At 42.3% G+C, this 22,077-nt stretch overlaps 4 non-coding genes and 5 pseudogenes across 4 annotated transcripts; all 9 read right to left on the reverse strand.

Annotated features, from left to right (window-relative positions):
* Positions 1 to 201: 201 nt before the first annotated feature.
* LOC125607611 lies at positions 202 to 320 on the reverse strand (annotated as a pseudogene).
* Positions 321 to 693: 373 nt separating this feature from the next.
* LOC125607557 lies at positions 694 to 812 on the reverse strand. Its single transcript, XR_007338714.1, has one exon. It is a non-coding gene; the product is annotated as a 5S ribosomal RNA (ribosomal RNA).
* A 380-nt stretch (positions 813 to 1,192) lies between these two features.
* LOC125607612 lies at positions 1,193 to 1,311 on the reverse strand (annotated as a pseudogene).
* A 373-nt stretch (positions 1,312 to 1,684) lies between these two features.
* Positions 1,685 to 1,803, reverse strand: LOC125607558. The gene has a single exon (XR_007338715.1). It is a non-coding gene; the product is annotated as a 5S ribosomal RNA (ribosomal RNA).
* A 377-nt stretch (positions 1,804 to 2,180) lies between these two features.
* Positions 2,181 to 2,299, reverse strand: LOC125607613 (annotated as a pseudogene).
* Positions 2,300 to 2,610: 311 nt separating this feature from the next.
* LOC125607560 lies at positions 2,611 to 2,729 on the reverse strand. Its single transcript, XR_007338718.1, has one exon. It is a non-coding gene; the product is annotated as a 5S ribosomal RNA (ribosomal RNA).
* Positions 2,730 to 3,105: 376 nt separating this feature from the next.
* On the reverse strand, positions 3,106 to 3,224 carry LOC125607642 (annotated as a pseudogene).
* A 373-nt stretch (positions 3,225 to 3,597) lies between these two features.
* Positions 3,598 to 3,716, reverse strand: LOC125607561. Its single transcript, XR_007338719.1, has one exon. It is a non-coding gene; the product is annotated as a 5S ribosomal RNA (ribosomal RNA).
* A 372-nt stretch (positions 3,717 to 4,088) lies between these two features.
* Positions 4,089 to 4,207, reverse strand: LOC125607619 (annotated as a pseudogene).
* Between the last annotated feature and the right edge of the window lie 17,870 nt (positions 4,208 to 22,077).

Genomic DNA, 22,077 nt, shown 5'->3' on the forward strand with positions numbered 1-22,077 from the left:
CCGTAACTTTCTGCATCCCGTTTGAGGGTCAAAATGGCTGAATTTGAGCCCGAAAAATTGCACCGTCTATTCACCGCCCATTATGGTTTCAGGGGCTTTCCGAAATGGTGTTATGGGCGACGTAGTTCCTCACGGTTCAAAAGTTATGAGGTTTCCAAGTTTAGACTCTTTTTAGGCTGAAAAATAAAAATAAAAATAAAAGGGATGCAACATGAGGACTTCCCGGGAGGTCACCCATCCTAGTACTACTCTCGTCCAAGCACGCTTAGCTGCGGAGATGTGATAGGATCCAGTGCATTAGTGCTGGTATAATCGCACCCGTCAGTACAACACTCTCGTTTCTATATATCCTTTTCTCGGCCAATACAAGTGTAAGGCTGTGGGGCCCACATGATTTTCTGGCCGTTTTGTTTCGAGCGAAAAAGTGCGTCGAGGTTAATGGGGTTAAGAAAGCCTCAAAAACACCCTGAGAAACTGCTTTCGATCTTTTTTACGTGCCGTAATTTTCTGCATCCCGTTTGAGGGTCAAAACGGCTGAATTTGAGCCCGAAAAATTGCACCGTCTATTCACCGCCCATTATGGTCTCTGGGGCTTTCCGCAATGGTTCTATGGATGACGTAGTTCCTCACGGTTCAAAAGTTATGAGGTTTCCAAGTTTAGACTCGTTTTAGGCTGAAAAATAAAAATAAAAAGGGGTGCAACACGAGGACTTCCCGGGAGGTCACCCATCCTAGTACTACTCTCGCCAAACCCCGCTTAGCTGAAGAGTTCTGATGGGATCCAGTGCATTAGTGCTGGTATGATCGCACCCGTCAGTACAACACTCGCGTTTTCGTATATTCTTTGTTCCGGCCAATCCAAGTGTAAGGTCGTGGGGCCCACATGATTTTCTGGCCGTTTTGTTTTGAGCGAAAAAGTGCGTCGAGGTTAATGGCGTTAAAAAAGCATCAAAAACAACCTGAGAATCCACTTTCGATCTTTTTTAAGTGCCGTAACTTTCTGCATCCCGTTTGAGGGTCAAAATGGCTGAATTTGAGCCCGAAAAATTGCACAGTCTATTCACCGCCCATTATGGTTTCAGGGGCTTTCCGAAATGGTGTTATGGGCGACGTAGTTCCTCACGGTTCAAAAGTTATGAGGTTTCCAAGTTTAGACTCTTTTTAGGCTGAAAAATAAAAATAAAAAATAAAAGGGATGCAACATGAGGACTTCCCGGGAGGTCACCCATCCTAGTACTACTCTCGTCCAAGCACGCTTAGCTGCGGAGATGTGATAGGATCCAGTGCATTAGTGCTGGTATAATCGCACCCGTCAGTACAACACTCTCGTTTCTATATATCCTTTTCTCGGCCAATACAAGTGTAAGGCTGTGGGGCCCACATGATTTTCTGGCCGTTTTGTTTCGAGCGAAAAAGTGCGTCGAGGTTAATGGGGTTAAGAAAGCCTCAAAAACACCCTGAGAAACTGCTTTCGATCTTTTTTACGTGCCGTAATTTTCTGCATCCCGTTTGAGGGTCAAAACGGCTGAATTTGCGCCCGAAAAATTGCACCGTCTATTCACCGCCCATTATGGTCTCTGGGGCTTTCCGCAATGGTTCTATGGATGACGTAGTTCCTCACGGTTCAAAAGTTATGAGGTTTCCAAGTTTAGACTCGTTTTAGGCTGAAAAATAAAAATAAAAAGGGGTGCAACACGAGGACTTCCCGGGAGGTCACCCATCCTAGTACTACTCTCGCCAAACCCCGCTTAGCTGAAGAGTTCTGATGGGATCCAGTGCATTAGTGCTGGTATGATCGCACCCGTCAGTACAACACTCGCGTTTTCGTATATTCTTTGTTCCGGCCAATCCAAGTGTAAGGTCGTGGGGCCCACATGATTTTCTGGCCGTCTTGTTTTGAGCGAAAAAGTGCGTCGAGGTTAATGGCGTTAAAAAAGCATCAAAAACAACCTGAGAATCCACTTTCGATCTTTTTTAAGTGCCGTAACTTTCTGCATCCCGTTTGAGGGTCAAAATGGCTGAATTTGAGCCCGAAAAATTGCACAGCCTATTCACCGCCCATTATGGTTTCAGGGGCTTTCCGAAATGGTGTTATGGGCGACGTAGTTCCTCACGGTTCAAAAGTTATGAGGTTTCCAAGTTTAGACTCTTTTTAGGCTGAAAAAAAAAAAAAAATAAAAGGGATGCAACATGAGGACTTCCCGGGAGGTCACCCATCCTAGTACTACTCTCGTCCAAGCACGCTTAGCTGCGGAGATGTGATAGGATCCAGTGCATTAGTGCTGGTATAATCGCACCCGTCAGTACAACACTCTCGTTTCTAGTGCTCGATTTTCTGGTTAGCGAAAAAGTGGGAGGTTAATGAAGAAAGCCTCAAAAACACCCTGAGAAACTGCTTTCGATCTTTTTTACGTGCCGTAATTTTCTGCATCCCGTTTGAGGGTCAAACGGCTGAATTTGCGCCCGAAAAATTGCACCGTCTATTCACCGCCCATTATGGTCTCTGGGGCTTTCCGCAATGGTTCTATGGATGACGTAGTTCCTCACGGTTCAAAAGTTATGAGGTTTCCAAGTTTAGACTCGTTTTAGGCTGAAAAATAAAAATAAAAAGGGGTGCAACACGAGGACTTCCCGGGAGGTCACCCATCCTAGTACTACTCTCGCCAAACCCCGCTTAGCTGAAGAGTTCTGATGGGATCCAGTGCATTAGTGCTGGTATGATCGCACCCGTCAGTACAACACTCGCGTTTTCGTATATTTTTTGTTCCGGCCAATCCAAGTGTAAGGTCCTGGGGCCCACATGATTTTCTGGCCGTCTTGTTTTGAGCGAAAAAGTGCGTCGAGGTTAATGGCGTTAAAAAAGCATCAAAAACAACCTGAGAATCCACTTTCGATCTTTTTTAAGTGCCGTAACTTTCTGCATCCCGTTTGAGGGTCAAAATGGCTGAATTTGAGCCCGAAAAATTGCACAGTCTATTCACCGCCCATTATGGTTTCAGGGGCTTTCCGAAATGGTGTTATGGGCGACGTAGTTCCTCACGGTTCAAAAGTTATGAGGTTTCCAAGTTTAGACTCTTTTTAGGCTGAAAAATAAAAATAAAAAAAGGGATGCATCATGAGGACTTCCCAGGAGGTCACCCATCCTAGTACTACTCTTGTCCAAGCACGCTTAGCTGCGGAGATGTGATAGGATTCAGTGCATTAGTGCTGGTATAATCGCACCCGTCAGTACAACACTCTCGTTTCTATATATCCTTTTCTCGGGCAATACAAGTGTAAGGCTGTGGGGCCCACATGATTTTCTGGCCGTTTTGTTTCGAGCGAAAAAGTGCGTCGAGGTTAATGGGGTTAAGAAAGCCTCAAAAACACCCTGAGAAACTGCTTTCGATCTTTTTTACGTGCCGTAATTTTCTGCATCCCGTTTGAGGGTCAAAACGGCTGAATTTGCGCCCGAAAAATTGCACCGTCTATTCACCGCCCATTATGGTCTCTGGGGCTTTCCGCAATGGTTCTATGGATGACGTAGTTCCTCACGGTTCAAAAGTTATGAGGTTTCCAAGTTTAGACTCGTTTTAGGCTGAAAAATAAAAATAAAAAGGGGTGCAACACGAGGACTTCCCGGGAGGTCACCCATCCTAGTACTACTCTCGCCAAACCCCGCTTAGCTGAAGAGTTCTGATGGGATCCAGTGCATTAGTGCTGGTATGATCGCACCCGTCAGTACAACACTCGCGTTTTCGTATATTCTTTGTTCCGGCCAATCCAAGTGTAAGGTCGTGGGGCCCACATGATTTTCTGGCCGTCTTGTTTGAGCGAAAAAGTGCGTCGAGGTTAATGGCGTTAAAAAAGCATCAAAAACAACCTGAGAATCCACTTTCGATCGTTTTTAAGTGCCGTAACTTTCTGCATCCCGTTTGAGGGTCAAAACGGCTGAATTTGAGCCCGAAAAATTGCCCAGTCTATTCACCGCCCATTATGGTTTCAGGGGCTTTCCGAAATGGTGTTATGGCGACGTAGTTCCTCACGGTTCAAAAGTTATGAGGTTTCCAAGTTTAGACTCTTTTTAGGCTGAAAAATAAAAATAAAAAGGGGTGCGACACGAGGACTTTCCGGGAGGTCACCCATCCTAGTACTACTCTCGCCAAACCCCGCTTAGCTGAAGAGTTCTGATGGGATCCAGTGCATTAGTGCTGGTATGATCACACCCGTAAGTACAAAACTCGCATTTCCGTATATTCTTTGTTTCGGCCAATCCAAGTGTAAGGCCGTGGGGCCCACATGATTCTCTTCCCGTTTTGATTCGAGCGAAGAAGTGCGTCGAGGTTAATGGCGTTAAGAAAGCCTCAAAAACAACCTGAGAATCCACTTTCGATCTTTTTTACGTGACGTAACTTTCTGCATCCCGTTTGAGGGTCAAAACGGCTGAATTTGAGCCCGAAAAATTGCACAGTCTATTCACTGCCCATTATGGTCTCTGGGGCTTTCCGCAATGGTTCTATGGGTGACGTAGTTCCTCACGGTTCAAAAGTTATGAGGTTTCCAAGTTTAGACTCGTTTTAGGCTGAAAAATAAAAATAAAAAGGGGTTTCCAAGTTTAGACTCGTTTTAGTCTATGAAGGGGATAATGAACTTATTAGATTCATGCTTGTTATCTAACCACTCTTTAGCACCATTCTAGACTTACTGATTGCAGATAGTACTAAAGATACTAAAGTGGATCAACCTGTCAACTATGTTCACACTTGCTGAGATTATTTGAAGGAACCGAAGCTGACCTCCAACCTAATTTGACTTAACTGCTTGTTTTGGGGCTTGGTATACACTGGATCGGATTCCTCCTTCAGGTCTGAAAGGTAAAAGTCTGAGTGATTTTGGTTTCCTTATCTCCTCCCTTTGGCATCCTAATAAAATAAAATAAAAGATTGAGATGATTTCTTGCGGTTTAGAGGGGTAGGTACATTACCGATGACCCCATTATTCTACTCTAATAGAATGATCACACATTGTTGGAAGCGAGGGGTAGGTACATTACCGATGACCCCACTATTCGCCTACACTTTGTCAAGAAAAGAAAAAGAAAAAGAAAAAAATAAAATAAAAAATAAAAAAATCGAAAAGAAGGTGAATAAGATGGACTGCATCAGCATCTTTGTTCATTGGAATTGGGATAAAAAGGATTCAGAAAAGGAAGATATAGAGTAAAAGAAACCAGAACAAGACTACCTGTTTACTCAGATACCTGTTGGGGTAAGAGTCCATGTGTCTTGTGATCGATACTTCCAAGGTAAAGCATACACATTTATTTATTTTAAGAAATGAGGTTGGTAGAGGGGAATGTCAGACATGATTTGCTAAGATGTTAGCTAGGTGAATTTGCTTGCTAAGCTAGGATATTGTATAATGTGCTTCTGTGATTAGAACTTTTTAGATGTGGATTGCAATATTGTAGAGGTGATGATTCTAAGTTTTAAATCATGTGAGTCCCTGCTGTTTTCAAAACCTCTTTCAGAGAGACTGCCCGTCTGTTTTGCTTGAGGACAAGCAAAAGGGTAAGTCTGGGGAGTTGATAGACAATATATTTTACCCATTTTTAATCATGGTCTATAAGTGTTTTAAAGTGTTTTAAGATACAATTATTATGTTTTGGAGTCTATTTAGAGTATTTACAGGTTCAGGGACGTTTAGGAGAAATATGGTGATTTTGGAGTCTTTTGGAGCCTTTGGAGGTGCAGAGTTGCACAGATGCATCAGATGTTTAGCTATGCATGGAGACCTTACGTCCTTTAGATTGAGCCCATATTTTGACACAAGATAGATCTTTGAGTTAGCTTTCCAATGCCACCGGTCACAGGTCAATCAGCATCCTGTGGTGGAAGTTATGCCCGGTTTACTGAAGAGTGGTTAGTCTGCCTTGCGAGAGGAAGCTGCCGAGAAGAGAAAGCCGCGTCGATCGATGCCGCACTCTGCACGTCGATCGATGGAGATCCCAGATCGTGGGCTTTGTATATTTTATGACTGCGTGAAGCCCTAGAAGCCACAAATTACCAAAATGCCCTTGGACGACCAGAAACCCTATTTATGTTATTTCTAGGCCATTGTTGACGGCTACGCTTTTGACAGACTTTCTTTGATTCATAGTTCTCTTAGGAGAGAAGGGAGGAACTCCTATCAGAGTCCTCCTGGAACTCCATTGGTTTTATTGATCTATTTCATTTCAGTTTTTCTATCTATTCATCTATGATTTCTGTTTTCATGTCTGAGTAGATCCACCTGTTAGATCCAGGGTTCAGATAGGTTTGTGGGATTAGCCCCAAACTATAGATCTGCCTTGTCGTGATATTCATGATAGATCTATACTTATTGCTTGTTCTAGAGTAATTAACTAGAATATTGATCATATGATTGCATACACAAGCATCCTTGTTATCCCATCCTGACATCTACCTATCATATTAGGACTGCTAGAGAGGGATAACCGCCAATTTAGTATCTTAATAGGGCATTTCATACTCGCGCATAGGCCTGGCTAGAACCCGTCGATCGATGTCCTCAACTGACTATCGATCGACGTTGGCAAAGGTGTATCAGTCGACGTCTTAATAGACCATCAATCGACACTCTCTCGTTGTCGGCATACTAACCGTTGGGACACGAGATCTAGCTTGTTAACCAGTGGTACATGCGACAGCTGATCACTGAGTTAAGCGAATGAGCTCTAACATATCATGCATGCAACAAATAGGTATCTATATATATTATAATCTCCAATACCTGAATAGAAACCCTAGATCTAGCAACCATCCTTCCATCAAACAACCATTGCCAAGCTGAACAATTATCTTGTTCATCTTGTTTACTGCTTTCTAGTTTACTATATTTATTTTACTGCTTTAAAACCTATTAGCCTAGCTTAATCATATAACTATTAGATCTAATCGGTTCCCTAGCTCCTTGTGGATTCGATCCCTAAGTACTATAACTTGACCTTTTTTGATGAGAGTAACACTCTTTAGGGTAATTTGAGTGATATAAAACCCAGAGTGTGCAGCAAATGCTTTTCACATCCATATGCAAAACTTAAAGCACTCCTTATTGCTGAAATGATAGACAAAGGAGAAGGGTCTATGGAGGAGGCTTTCACACAAGAATGATAAAGCTTCAAAGAGTAGACACTGAGACTTGATTTGGAGCAAGTTCTCATTCTCATCCAGACTGAATCAGATCTCCAGTAGTCAAGCTAATGACTAAAAATAAGCGCTGAGTGGGAAGCAACCCACTGTTAGGTTTGTTTTAAATATGGTTTAATATTCATTTATTATTGATTTTTCTTGTTTTCTAAAGATTTCAGGTAAAAAAAAAAAAAAGAAAAAGAACAGTAACGACGGTACTGTAGCAGAGACACTGTAGCAGCAACATCGAGCGACACTGTAGCAAAGCACTGTTCAACGAAAAAAAATAATATTATTATTTTTATTGATTATTGGTTTTATTATTTATTTATTAATTGTATTAAATGTTTTGTTTATGTTAAGTAAAAGGACAAGATCCGAGGAAGACGAGATTGCAGGAGAATCGATGATGGCTACGTAGCATCGATCGACATAGCATCAAGAGTATCGATCGCCACTTAACTGTGTTGCTCGACACTCACATCCAAGCAGATATTCTGTTTTTCATTGTTAAATATTGTCCTTATGATTTATTTTCCCACCAATCTTAGACTGGATAGCGCTAGTGATAGTGTTGTTTAAGTCTGGGGGAGGTTCTACTAATATTGTGTTTTGGTTAGTTAAAAAAAAAAAAAAAAAAAAAACAGATCCGAGTAGACGATTGCTCAGCACATCGACCGATGACACCAGCTCGATATCGATCGACAGCGCCTCATATCCATCTCTCGATTGTCTCTTCATTGTGTCGAATGATTGCTCTAGCCATCAACCGATGAGACCATGTCACTATCAATCGACAGCACTTCATCAACATTGATCGATTGTCTATTCATTGTGTCGATCGACAATGATGTCAAACAGGTTATCGTTCTTACTTGTTAAATTGTCTACCTATCATTTATGTTCTAACCATAACTCCGACTAGATATACAATGGGGACAGTGTAATTTAAGTCTGGGGGGATGTTTACTGATATTTGCTTATCTATTGAGTTTTATAAAATGTTTTCAAAACTGTTTTTATTGAGTCAAGAAAGGGATAATGAACTTATTAGATTCATGCTTGTTATCTAACCACTCTTTAGCACCATTCTAGACTTACTAATTGCAGATAGTACTAAAGATACTAAAGTGGATCAACCTGTCAACTATGTTCACACTTGCTGAGATTGTTTGAAGGAACCGAAGCTGACCTCCAACCTAATTTGACTTAACTGCTTGTCTTGGGGCATGGTATACACTGGATCGGATTCCTCCTTCAGGTCTGAAAGGTAAAAGTCTGAGTGATTTTGGTTTCCTTATCTCCTCCCTTTGGCATCCTAATAAAATAAAATAAAAGATTGAGATGATTTCTTGCGGTTTAGATGGGTAGGTACATTACCGATAACCCCATTATTCTACTCTAATAGAATGATCACACATTGTTGGAAGCGAGGGGTAGGTACATTACCGATGACCCCACTATTCGCCTACACTTTGTCAAGAAAAAAAAAGAAAAAGAAAAAAATAAAAATAAAAATAAAAAAATCAAAAAGAAGGTGAATAAGATGGACTGCATCAGCATCTTTGTTCATTGGAATTGAGATAAAAATGATTCAGAAAAGGGAGATATAGAGTAAAAGAAACGAGAACAAGACTACCTGTTTACTCAGATACCTGTTGGGGTAAGAGTCCATGTGTCTTGTGATCGATACTTCCAAGGTAAAGCATACACATTTATTTATGTTAAGAAATGAGGTTGGTAGAGGGGAATGTCAGACATGATTTGCTAAGATGTTAGCTTGGTGAATTTGGTTGCTAAGCTAGGATATTGTATAATGTGCTTCTGTGATTAGGACTTTTTAGATGTGGAGTGCAATATTGTAGAGGTGATGATTCTAAGTTTTAAATCATGTGAGTCCCTGCTGTTTTCAAAACCTCTTTCAGAGAGACTGCCCGTCTGTTTTGCTTGAGGACAAGCAAAAGGGTAAGTCTGGGGGAGTTGATAGACCATATATTTTACCTATTTTTAATCATGGTCTATAAGTGTTTTAAAGTGTTTTAAGATACAATTATTATGTTTTGGAGTCTATTTAGAGTATTTACAGGTTCAGGGACGTTTAGGAGAAATATGATGATTTTGGAGTCTTTTGGAGCCTTTGGAGATGCAGAGTTGCACAGATGCGTCAGATGTTTAGCTATGGATGGAGACCTTACGTCCGTTAGATTGAGCCCATATTTTGACACAAGATATATTTTTGAGTTATCTTTCCAATGCCATCGGTCTCAGGTCAATCAGCATCCTGTAGTGGAAGTTATGCCCGTTTTACTGAAGAGTGGTCAGTCTGCCTTGCGAGAGGAAGCTGCCGAGAAGAGAAAGCCGCGTCGATCGATGCCGCACTCTGCACGTCGATCGATGGAGATCCCAGATCGTGGGCTTTGTATATTTTATGACTGCGTGAAGCCCTAGAAGCCACAAATTACCAAAATGCCCTTGGACGACCAGAAACCCTATTTATGTTATTTCTAGGCCATTGTTGACGGCTACGCTTTTGACAGACTTTCTTTGATTCATAGTTCTCTTAGGAGAGAAGGGAGGAACTCCTATCAGAGTCCTCCTGGAACTCCATTGGTTTTATTGATCTATTTCATTTCAGTTTTTCTATCTATTCATCTATGATTTCTGTTTTCATGTCTGAGTAGATCCACCTGTTAGATCCAGGGTTCAGATAGGTTTGTGGGATTAGCCCCAAACTATAGATCTGCCTTGTTGTGATATTCATGATAGATCTATACTTATTGCTTGTTCTAGAGTAATTAACTAGAATATTGATCATAGGATTGCATACACAAGCATCCTTGTTATCCCATCCTGACATCTATCTATCATATTAGGACTGCTAGAGAGGGCTAACCGCCAATTTAGTATCTTAATAGGGCATTTCATACTCGCGCATAGGCCTGGCTAGAACCCGTCGATCGATGTCCTCAACTGACTATCGATCGACGTTGGCAAAGGTGTATCAGTCGACGTCTTAATAGACCATCAATCGACACTCTCTCGTTGTCGGCATACTAACCGTTGGGACACGAGATCTAGCTTGTTAACCAGTGGTACATGCGACAGCTGATCACTGAGTTAAGCGAATGAGCTCTAACATATCATGCATGCAACAAATAGGTATCTATATATATTATAATCTCCAATACCTGAATAGAAACCCTAGATCTAGCAACCATCCTTCCATCAAACAACCATTGCCAAGCTGAACAATTATCTTGTTCATCTTGTTTACTGCTTTCTAGTTTACTATATTTATTTTACTGCTTTAAAACCTATTAGCCTAGCTTAATCATATAACTATTAGATCTAATCGGTTCCCTAGCTCCTTGTGGATTCGATCCCTAAGTACTATAACTTGACCTCTTTTGATGAGAGTAACACTCTTTAGGGTAATTTGAGTGATATAAAACCCAGAGTGTGCAGCAAATGCTTTTCACATCCATATGCAAAACTTAAAGCACTCCTTATTGCTGAAATGATAGACAAAGGAGAAGGGTCTATGGAGGAGGCTTTCACACAAGAATGATAAAGCTTCAAAGAGTAGACACTGAGACTTGATTTGGAGCAAGTTCTCATTCTCATCCAGACTGAATCAGATCTCCAGTAGTCAAGCTAATGACTAAAAATAAGCGCTGAGTGGGAGGCAACCCACTGTTAGGTTTGTTTTAAATATGGTTTAATATTCATTTATTATTGATTTTTCTTGTTTTCTAAAGATTTCAGGTAAAAAAAAAAAATGAAGAGAACAGTAACGAAGGTACTGTAGCAGAGACACTGTAGCAGCAACATCGAGCGACACTGTAGCAAAGCACTGTCCATCGAAAAAAAAATAATATTATTATTATTATTTTTATTGACTATTGGTTTTATTATTTATTTATTAATTGTATTAAATGTTTTGTTTATGTTAAGTAAAAGGACAAGATCCGAGGAAGACGAGATTGCAGGAGAATCGATGATGGCTACGTAGCATCGATCGACAGAGCATCAAGAGTATCGATCGCCACTTAACTGTGTTGCTCGACACTCACATCCAAGCAAGTATACTGTTTTTCATTGTTAAATATTGTCCTTATGATTTATTTTCCCACCAATCTTAGACTGGATAGCGCTAGTGATAGTGTTGTTTAAGTCTGGGGGAGGTTCTACTAATATTGTGTTTTAGTTAGTTAAAAAAAAAAAAAAAAACAGATCCGAGTAGACGATTGCTCAGCACATCGACCGATGACACCAGCTCGATATCGATCGACAGCGCCTCATATCCAACAATCGATTGTCTCTTCATTGTGTCGAATGATTGCTCTAGCCATCGACCGATGAGACCATGTCACTATCAATCGACAGCACTTCATCAACATCGATCGATTGTCTATTCATTGTGTCGATCGACAATGATGTCATGCAGGTTATCGTTCTTACTTGTTAAATTGGCTACTTATTATTTATGTTCTAACCATAACTCCGACTAGATATACACTGGGGAGTAATTTAAGTCTGGGGAGATGTCTACTGATATTTGCTTATCTATTGAGTTTTATAAAATGTTTTCAAAACTGTTTTTATTGAGTGAAGAAGGGGATAATGAACTTATTAGATTCATGCTTGTTATCTAACCACTATTTAGCACCATTCTAGACTTACTGATTGCAGATAGTACTAAAGATACTAAAGTGGATCAACCTGTCAACTATGTTCACACTTGCTGTGATTGTTTGAAGGAACCGAAGCTGACCTCTAACCTAATTTGACTTAACTGCTTGTCTTGGGGCTTGGTATACACTGGATCGAATTCCTCCTTCAGGTCTGAAAGGTAAAAGTCTGAGTGATTTTGGTTTCCTTATCTCCTCCCTTTGGCATCCTAATAAAATAAAATAAAAGATTGAGATGATTTCTTGCGGTTTAGAGGGGTAGGTACATTACCGATGACCCCATTATTCTACTCTAATAGAATGATCACACATTGTTGGAAGCGAGGGGTAGGTACATTACCGATGACCCCATTATTCGCCTACACTTTGTCAAGAAAAGAAAAAGAAAAAGAAAAAATAAAAATAAAAATAAAAAAATCGAAAAGAAGGTGAATAAGATGGACTGCATCAGCATCTTTGTTCATTGGTATTGAGATAAAAAGGATTCAGAGAAGGGAGATATAGAGTAAAAGAAACCAGAACAAGACTACCTGTTTACTCAGATACCTGTTGGGGTAAGAGTCCACGTGTTTTGTGATCGATACTCCCAAGGTAAAGCATACACATTTATTTATGTTAAGAAATGAGGTTGGTAGAGGGGAATGTCAGACATGATTTGCTAAGATGTTAGCTAGGTGAATTTGGTTGCTAAGCTAGGATATTGTATAATGTGCTTCTGTGATTAGGACTTTTTAGATGTGGAGTGCAATTTTGTAGAGGTGATGATTCTAAGTTTTAAATCATGTGAGTCCCTGCTGTTTTCAAAACCTCTTTCAGAGAGACTGCCCGTCTGTTTTGCTTGAGGACAAGCAAAAGGGTAAGTCTGGGGGAGTTGATAGACCATATATTTTACCCATTTTTAATCATGGTCTATAAGCGTTTTAAAGTGTTTTAAAGTGTTTTAAGATACAATTATTATGTTTTGGAGTCTATTTAGAGTATTTACAGGTTCAGGGACGTTTAGGAGAAATATGGTGATTTTGGAGTCTTTTGGAGGCTTTGGAGGTGCAGAGTTGCACAGATGCGTCAGATGTTTAGCTATGGATGGAGACCTTACGACCGTTAGATTGAGCCCATATTTTGACACAAGCTAGAGCTTTGAGTTAGATTTCCAATGCCACCAGTGTCAGGTCAATCAGAATCCTTTAGCGGAAGTTATGCCTGTTTTACTGAAGAGTGGTCAGTCTGCCTTGCGAGAGGAAGCTGTCGAGAAGAGAAAGCCGCGTCGATCGATGCAGCACGCTGCACGTCGATCGATGGAGATCCCAGATCGTGGGCCTTGTATATTTTATGACTGTGTGAAGCCCTAGAAGCCACAAATTACCAAAATGCCCTTGGACGACCAGAAACCCTATTTATGTTATTTCTAGGCCATTGTTGACGGCTACGCTTTTGACAGACTTTCTTTGATTCATAGTTCTCTTAGGAGAGAAGGGAGGAACTCCTATCAGAGTCCTCCTGGAACTCCATTGGTTTTATTGATCTATTTCATTTCAGTTTTTCTATCTATTCATCTATGATTTCTGTTTTCATGTCTGAGTAGATCCACCTGTTAGATCCAGGGTTCATATAGGTTTGTGGGATTAGCCCCAAACTATAGATCTCCCTTGTTGTGATATTCATGATAGATCTACACTTATTGCTTGTTCTAGAGTAATTAACTAGAATATTGATCATAGGATTGCATACACAAGCATCCTTGTTATCCCATCCTGACATCTATTTATCATATTAGGACTGCTAGAGAGGGCTAACCGCCAATTTAGTATCTTAATAGGGCATTTCATACTCGCGCATAGGCCTGGCTAGAACCCGTCGATTGATGTCCTCAATTGACTATCGATCGACGTTGGCAAAGGTGTATCGGTCGACGTCTTAATAGACCATCGATCGACACTCTCTCGTTGTCGGCATACTAACCGTTGGGACACGAGATCTAGCTTGTTAACCAGTGGTACATGCGACAGCTGATCACTGAGTTAAGCGAATGAGCTCTAACATATCATGCGTGCAACAAATAGGTATCTATAGATATTATAATCTCCAACACCTGAATAGAAACCCTAGATCTAGCAACCATCTTTCCATCAAACAACCCTTGCCAAGCTGAACAATTATCTTGTTCATCTTGTTTACTGCTTTCTAGTTTACTATATTTATTTTACTGCTTTAAAACCTATTAGCCTAGCTTAATCATATAACTATTAGATTTAATCGGTTCCCTAGCTCCTTGTGGATTCGATCCATAAGTACTATAACTTGACCTCTTTTGATGAGAGTAACACTCTTTAGGGTAATTTGAGTGATATCAGTTTCGTCTCAATCAGAGTTTCCGTTGAGATTTTACGACGAAAACAAGTAGGACTCTTCTTGGCTTGCTTCCACTCGCTACGTAGCAACCTGTAAGGCCTCAGAAAGGTTCTCCTTTGGTTTCTCTTTTGAATCCCCATCGAAATGCTTTTCGTTTCGTCTCAATCGGTGTTTCCGTTGAGATTCTACGACGAAAACAAGTAGGACTCTTCTTGACTTGCTTCCACTCGCTACGTAGCGACCTGTCAGACCGTCAGTCGCTACGTAGCGACCTGTAAGGCCTCAGAAAGGTCCTCCTTTGGGTTCTCTTTTGAATCCTCATCGAAACGCTTTTCGTTTCGTCTCAATCGGAGTTTCCGTTGAGATTTTACGACGAAAACAAGTAGGACTCTTCTTGGCTTGCTTCCACTCGCTACGTAGCGACCTATCAGACCGTCAGTCGCTATGTAGCGACCTGTAAGGCCTCAGAAAGGTCCCCCTTTGGGTTCTCTTTTGAATCCTCATCGAAACGCTTTTCGTTTCGTCTCAATCGGAGTTTCCGTTGAGATTTTACGACGAAAACAAGTAGGACTCTTCTTGGCTTGCTTCCACTCGCTACGTAGCGACCTGTCAGACTGTCAGTCGCTACGTATCGACCTGTAAGGCCTCAGAAAGGTCCTCCTTTGGGTTCTCTTTTGAATTCTCATTGAAACGCTTTTCGTTTCGTCTCCATCGGAGTTTCCGTTGAGATTTTACAACGAAAACAAGTAGGACTCTTCCTGGCTTGCTTGGACTCGCTACGTAGCGACCTGTCAGACCCCCCAGCTCGCTAAATTGCGACCTTTCAGGCTTCAACAAGCTCCTCCTTTGTGTTCTCTTTTGAATCCCGATCGAAACGCTTTTCGTTTCGTCTCAATCGGAGTTTCCGTCGAGATTTTACGACAAAAACAAATAAGACTCGTCTAAACTCCTTCGCTTGCTCCTACTCGCCCTTACCTCCAGCCTTGTATTCTCCTTCAAGTCTCGATCGAAACTTCTCTGGTTTCTATCGGAGTTACCATTGAAACTTTACAATAAAAAAAAAAGCAAAGACTTGTTTTCTCGCATGGATTCAGATTAACCGTATAAAACGGCAACGGTTAACTGTACATCTTAGCCGCCTTAATTATACGATTACGTTGAACCTTTTTACAAAAATCGACTTCTTATCTAAGGAGAAGATAAGAGTCAAGTTCGAAAGATAAAATGTTAAGTTTCAAAGGATAAACACCAATATCGGAAATGGCGAACATACACGAGAAGAGGAAAGGGAAATGAGCAAGCAAAACTGAGAAGAGACAAAATTGCATCTTCGAGAGAACTAAGGTATTTCCGACTTGAAATTTTTGAAATCAGACTTGGAATTTTCGTAGAAAATTACTTTGAGGCTGCCATAGGACTTTACGGAACGTAAAACCTAGGCGGATAGTCTAGCGAACTAAGTTTTAAGCGATTTTTCCTGTCTCGATATATTGTTCCATAATTGTTCATCCAGATCTTGCAAACCGATCTAAACTCTCCGAGAGTCGGGAAACGATCGCCACGCATATCAAGCTCGCTTCCTAAAGAGAGAAAAAGTTAGAGACATGAATGTCGTCTTAAAACCGATTCGTTTCTAGCAATTTTCTCGGAACCGACATATCCCAAGTCGTCAACGTGGAAACAACCAAATCACAGTCAGAGCGTCGTCTATAAATCGTCCCGAATTATCGATCATTCCAAACATCAGAAAAGAAACGTACACAACCCTTCAAAGTATCGGTTCAACCATTTTCTTTCGTAAAAAAAAAGGGGGGAGTAGGTACGTATACTATACTCGTATACTCCCAAACTTCAAAAACTTCTGCAAATCATCAAGAATAGGCAAACGACAATCTTAATATTCGTCTAAACGCTAGCAACATATCCAGACGATCATGAACATAATCTCAAAAACTATACATCATTTCTTGTCGCAATCATGCGTACAGAAAACTTGTACCAATATCAAACTGAAACTCGACGATTAGCCAAAGTATTGAAGCCTTTTCCGGCTTCAGAAAGCCAGTTTCGCTTTAAAAATTTCTACGAGAAATCTTCAATCACCAAAGCAGTTCTTTCAGTTTCCGTTGCACCAAGTAAGTCACGGAAAAGCATCGAAAACATTTGCGACGAAGAAAACTCGAGAATAGATGTTGCATCGTGCACATTAAAGGAGCACTTTCCTCCCGATGGTTAGCTAGATCCAGCTCTGGTTGACCAGTTCGTTCAAGAAACGAATGCGTCATGAGAATCCTCTCAAAAAACATATGAAAAATGTTTTGCGACTAGATCATATTGAAATATACTTCGGTAACACTCCATGAGTAACTCCAAGCAACTTTCGCCTAAGATCAAAATCGCAGCAGAAACGTTTCTCGTAAAACCCGCAGAAACAACGCTACTTTGACATATGTATACATATCACTGATTTACAACCTTCGTAAAACCGGTTATATGATATGCTAAATTATCGTATAGCCCACCGTCGGAAAGCATATGATAAATTCTTCGTAACGAAACTATGTCCTAACAATAAACGGTTAACGGAAAATCTAAACTTTTTGAAAATTGACCAAGTTCAATACGCTCCACAATTCATTTTAAGCCGCAACGTTTTACTTATAATACACGGCATGTAAGAAAAAAAAAAAATTCGTAACAAAGCTTCTTGAGCTATACAAAACATCCTCAAAAATGCACGAAATAGATCTCGGAAGGCCAACACTTCACAAAGCACTATGAAGGAAATCACTTCTTCCCATAGACAAATTTACGAGATACCTCAGTCCTAATTCCTCGATCGAAAATCAAATTATTAGCATCCAACCAGGAACAATAATTTTTGCTGCGAACATCCGTAGTCAAACAAGAACGTTTCTCAAACGCAGGGCTAAGACTAATGTAGGAACCAAAATTCGCACTGTCGATTTCCGTTTAAATAAGGAAACTAGGAAAACCCTAATTTCCCAGAGGACACGGATATCTGCTAATTACCACACGTCAAGCAATCAGAACACGAGAATAACAACGATAAAGTATAAGAAGTCGAAAAAGAGAGCAAAGAAGATCTTATTCCGAATTTGCGTATGAGCGTTTACAACAAGGTATAAGCCTGGGCTCGAGAGCTGTCGGCAAGATTCCTAGTTCTAGTGACCCTAAGACGGCTAAACCTAATTGAGTCGCAGCTCGAAATAACAAAAACGGAAAATTGCCTAAATTGCTCTAAGTGCAAAGTTTGCTCTGAAAAAGTTCTCCCCTATGCTCCTCGCCTAGGACTCCTTATATACTAGCTCCAAGGTCGGTTTACGCTTTTACTCTTCTGCCCTTAAGCCGTCATAGCATAAAAATGGAGATATTCCATTTTTCCCGATCTTCACAATTATCTTCAAAACTTCCGTATTTATCCGCGGAAACTTGACATTTATCCTTCCTTGTGGGCCAAGCGTAAACCATGCTGTGGATTACGGGATTTTGGTTAGGAAATCGTAGGATGGGCCTCGAGTCGTGTTTTAAGTCCCTTTGGGCCGTCTTCCGACTAGACACGTTTACTACAAATTTTCCGCGGTTTCTAATCCGCGAAGTTTGATCGATGAATTAGAATAGCGGGAAACATGGACTGAGCTTGCTACGGTCTTCGGGAGATAGCATTCGAAGGTTTGACGAGAATGCAAGGATTGGTGTCGTATCGATGTTCGGAAAGGTTCAATCGCTACACAGCGACCAAATTTTGGCTCGAGCCCGGTCGCTTCGTAGCGACTGAGCGGGACGATCGCTCGGTCGCTACGTAGCGACCGAGCTTGGCTCGGGTTTGGTTGCTGCATAGCGACCGGACGGCGTGTATGCGCGGTGACCGAGCTTGGTTTGTTCGGTTTGAATCTCAAAGGATACTTCTTCGTAAAAACTTCATATTGGTTATTTTCTACGAAAATTACATCTTTCCTTTTACTATCTCTTTTGGAAATACGATCTCCGAGGATTTTCGGGTGGTAATTCCGTCGTAACTGTTTTTGACCCCAACAGTTAGCCCCCCAGCCCGTTAGGATCATGCATCGTAGGATCCTAGCGTGCGGTTAGGCATGTTTGGCAAGTTAGGCGTGATGGATGGAATTAATATCCGAAAGTCCGAGCTTGAATAGTAAATCCTCATGCCTATAAGAAGGGAGGTAACTTGTTTCATAATTTTTTCACTTTCTTGTCTTTCTCTAAGATCTTTCCTAAGAAAAACTTTCTATCTTTCTCTCCACCCTTTTCCTCTATTTTCTCAAGAGAAGTGTAAAGATGTCGAGCAAGAAAAAGATTGCGAAAAAAGGGTCTTCGTCCGCGAGTGCTTATGAAGGGCTCATCGTTCCGAAGATGGAGTTCGTGCCTCACTCGGTACATCCTGCCGAGAACGAGGCATGGTGGGTTGCTCATTATGGCTCGTTGACCCCTCCCAAGGAGAAGTCGTTCCCGGTCCTGATCCATCGTGGAGTCGAGAAAGGGGATGCAAGCAGGAGTACCGACGAGTTTCTCGCGATCATGCGATCGTTCTACCATATCTCGGATGCTGTGGAGTTCCGGGTTCCCCGCCGCGGGGAATGTGCTAACAGCCCCCCTGAGGGTTACTTTACTTGCTCTGAGGCGTTCGTAGTGCGTTGTCGCCTATGGTTCCCAATACCCGAAATTCTCGTCCGAGTGTTGGATCGTTTCGAAGTTGCGATAAGTCAGTTGACTCCCCTTGCCATTCAGCATCTTATTGGGATCCTGATCCTAAGCTACGAGCATGGCCTTTCCCTTTCCGTCGATCATTATGAAGCGCTTTGGAGGCTTCAACTTGTCACGGATACGGATAAGCATAGGTTGGTCCCTCGGAAATTTATGTCAGTGGTTAAGAAGTTCATTTCGAACTTCAACTCGTGGAAGAAGTTTTTCTTCTTTGTCCGTTTAGACGCTGCGTCTGTCGAAGAGAGTTGCATTCCACTGTTCCGGAGGTTACCGAACGATCGTCCTTTCATCAATCCTCTTGCTCCCTTCCCTGAGGACACTATTGAGGTGAGGGATCTTCTCAGGAATGGTCCCTTCTTTTGGACTTCCTTTACGCCGAAGAGGGTTCGGAGGGCACTGAGGTTCGTGCACCCTGGTCCTGCCTTGGTTGCGGACACGGGAAGTGACTCTGAACCTGATGACCAGAGTTCCGCTGTAGCGCCACCAGCCGTGCCGGAGTCGAGCTCTTTGGAAGGGAAAAGATATCGACCTTGGCGATATAGAATTTTCGATGGATGACTCTATGCTTCCAGGATGGGATCCGAACCTAGCTTATGGCGATGGGAGTGGCTCGAGCGAGGCCCCTATCCCGGACTTCGATGATTTCTTTGCCGGTCTACCACCGGTTTTTGATGCTCCTCCACCTGCGAAAGAGTCGGCGAGGCCGAAAATCGTCGCGGAAGGGTCCCGAATCATCAACGGGGTATGATTTTTTCAAAAATATTCGTGATTGCCTAGGTTTTTCCTTTTCTGCTTACAATGCGTTAATTGATTTCGCAGGGCCTTAACTTGCTTGGCTCGGCCATTGAAGCGAGTCATAGGGAGGCTATGATCTATCGTTTCAAAGCGGAGAAAGCGGAACGAGATCTCGCTCGCGTGCAAGGCGAGATCTTGGAGCGAGAAGCACAACTTACTCGTGATCATGCGCAGGCTGTCCGTAAGGCGGAAAAGAAAGGCAAAAGAGAAATCGTTGAGGTGATGAAGACTCGTGCCTCTCAATTCCAGGTTGAGTATGGGAACCTCAAGAACGCCTTTACTTCGGTGGGTGATTTCCGTGAGTGCCGCGGTTCGGTCGGAAGTCTTTGGAGGACGCGAGCCGATGACTACGTGTTCGAGGAAGAAATGAGCTTGATGAAGAGTGGGATGAATGAACGTGCCCACGCTGAGGCGCTTATCCCTCGGATCGACGAGCGGATTAAAGGGTTCTGGGATTCCATCCCGGTTTCCCCTGATACCGAGGAGGTTTCGACCGGGTTTCCTGATGGTGGCGAGGAAGTGGATCGTCCCGTGGATGCGTTCGGTGCTTCGTTGTCCGGGGACTTTGACTTTGGATTATGAGCGGTGGAGTAGTTATCGTTTTATCTGTTTTCGGCCGAGTGTGGCCTTTTGAACTTGGATTTTGCTTAGGCCTAGATGGCCGTATTTGTATTTACCGGGACTGGCCGTTGGTGGCTTTGAATCCCTTGCCGCCTTACGCGGTTATTTATATGACGAATGTTTCGTTTCGAGTTTTCTTGAATAGGGTCGAAGTAAATACGAGTTGTCGTCTCGTATTTAGTTCTGATTAGACGTTCGACCTGTTAGTTCGTTCGTGATTCTCGTAAAAATTACCTATCTTTACGATTTTCGAGAACATTGAGGTACGAACGGAGAGACATGGTTTAGGATCTCCTATCTTTTAGATATCATGCCTTGAGATGTTTGAGGCCAGAGCGTTGGGTTTAGGGCAAGACCTAGGTTTACTTTCGGTTAAGGTTTGTGCGGTGACTAGCCGACTATCGTTTTTTCTGTTGCGATTTCTTCTTGACTTGTACCGATTTAAAGTCCGCGATAGGTTCTCGGCTTATATGACTTGTATGGTACGAATCGAGCATCTTCTCAGAGTCAACTGGAAGTGCTAAATCAAAATTTCGGATTTTTGTTGTAGCGCGCTTTTGTCCTTGTGCTGGATATTTTGAAGATCAAAAGAATGATCGAATTGCAATTGTTTAAGATGGCTAGCGTGTTCGTCGGGGCCAATCGACGAACGGGGTGTAAGGTTTTTGGTGGTCGCGTTCGGACAATTTGTTAGTATTGTCCTCGAATTTTAACTTTTGCGACGTCTCGCAGTTATTTCGAGGATTATACGTGTATTTTTGTGTGTTTGAAAGATGATAATTTTTACGATTTTTGGGCCTGATGAGGCCGCAGACAAGAGTCTTTAATGTTTTCAGGCGTGTACTGAAAGTTTCTTTTGTGTTTTACTGAAGCGTAAGCGTTTTCGATAAAAAGGACAACGTATATTGTAGTAAAAGTTTTTGAAGTTTCTAAAAACTCGATTACAATAATGAAGATTTTTCTAAGTGGGAGTATACGAGTATACGCACCCACTCCCCCCCCCCCTTTTTAGAGAGAGGGATAGCTGAACTCGTCTTTTTGACGAGCTGCCTACGTACCCCTTTCGAGGATCAAGCCATCTCGTAGTTCTGTTTCATGCCGCGAGTGTTCTTACTCGGCGGTAGATGTCGCGTTGTCCGCCTTGACCGTGTCGATCGTGGCTGGGTCAACGCTATTTTCCGGATGTTCCGGTTGAGTTGTCGCGTGGGCTTCGGACTTGTGTCGAGCTTCGACCTCCGATGCGTTTGCGTCGGTAGACGATTTTAATTCGTCTTTTCCCGGGGTGCTTTTGGCTGAAGATTGATCTATCTTCGCGCGTTTGCCGTTTGCAGTTGCAGAAGCCGTGATTTGCCTTAACTTGTGCTCCGCGAGGAAGCATAGTCGCGACTGTTTTTGGCATCCCCAGATGGCCGCGACTCCGCTTGGCGTCGGAATTACTTCTCCGAGTTCGATGCTCATCTGCTTGAGAGGGTCGCGGAAGATTACGTTGACCGTGCTTCCCGTGTCGACGAGTACCCTTCCGACTTCTAAATCTCGTATGACGAGATCTATGACGAGCGGGTCGCAGTGAGGTTGGTCGATACCGCCGGCTTCTTCCTCTGTGAAGGTGATCGAGCAACTTTGGCCATCTCGAGGAGGAGACCATGTAGGCCAATTTGCACTTGACTCTGCCTTCCGTTGGTAAGCCTTGATGGCCGACACGGTATCGC

This window comes from Brassica napus, chromosome A3 (genome assembly GCF_020379485.1).
Source record: "Brassica napus cultivar Da-Ae chromosome A3, Da-Ae, whole genome shotgun sequence".
Lineage (NCBI taxonomy): Eukaryota > Viridiplantae > Streptophyta > Magnoliopsida > Brassicales > Brassicaceae > Brassica > Brassica napus.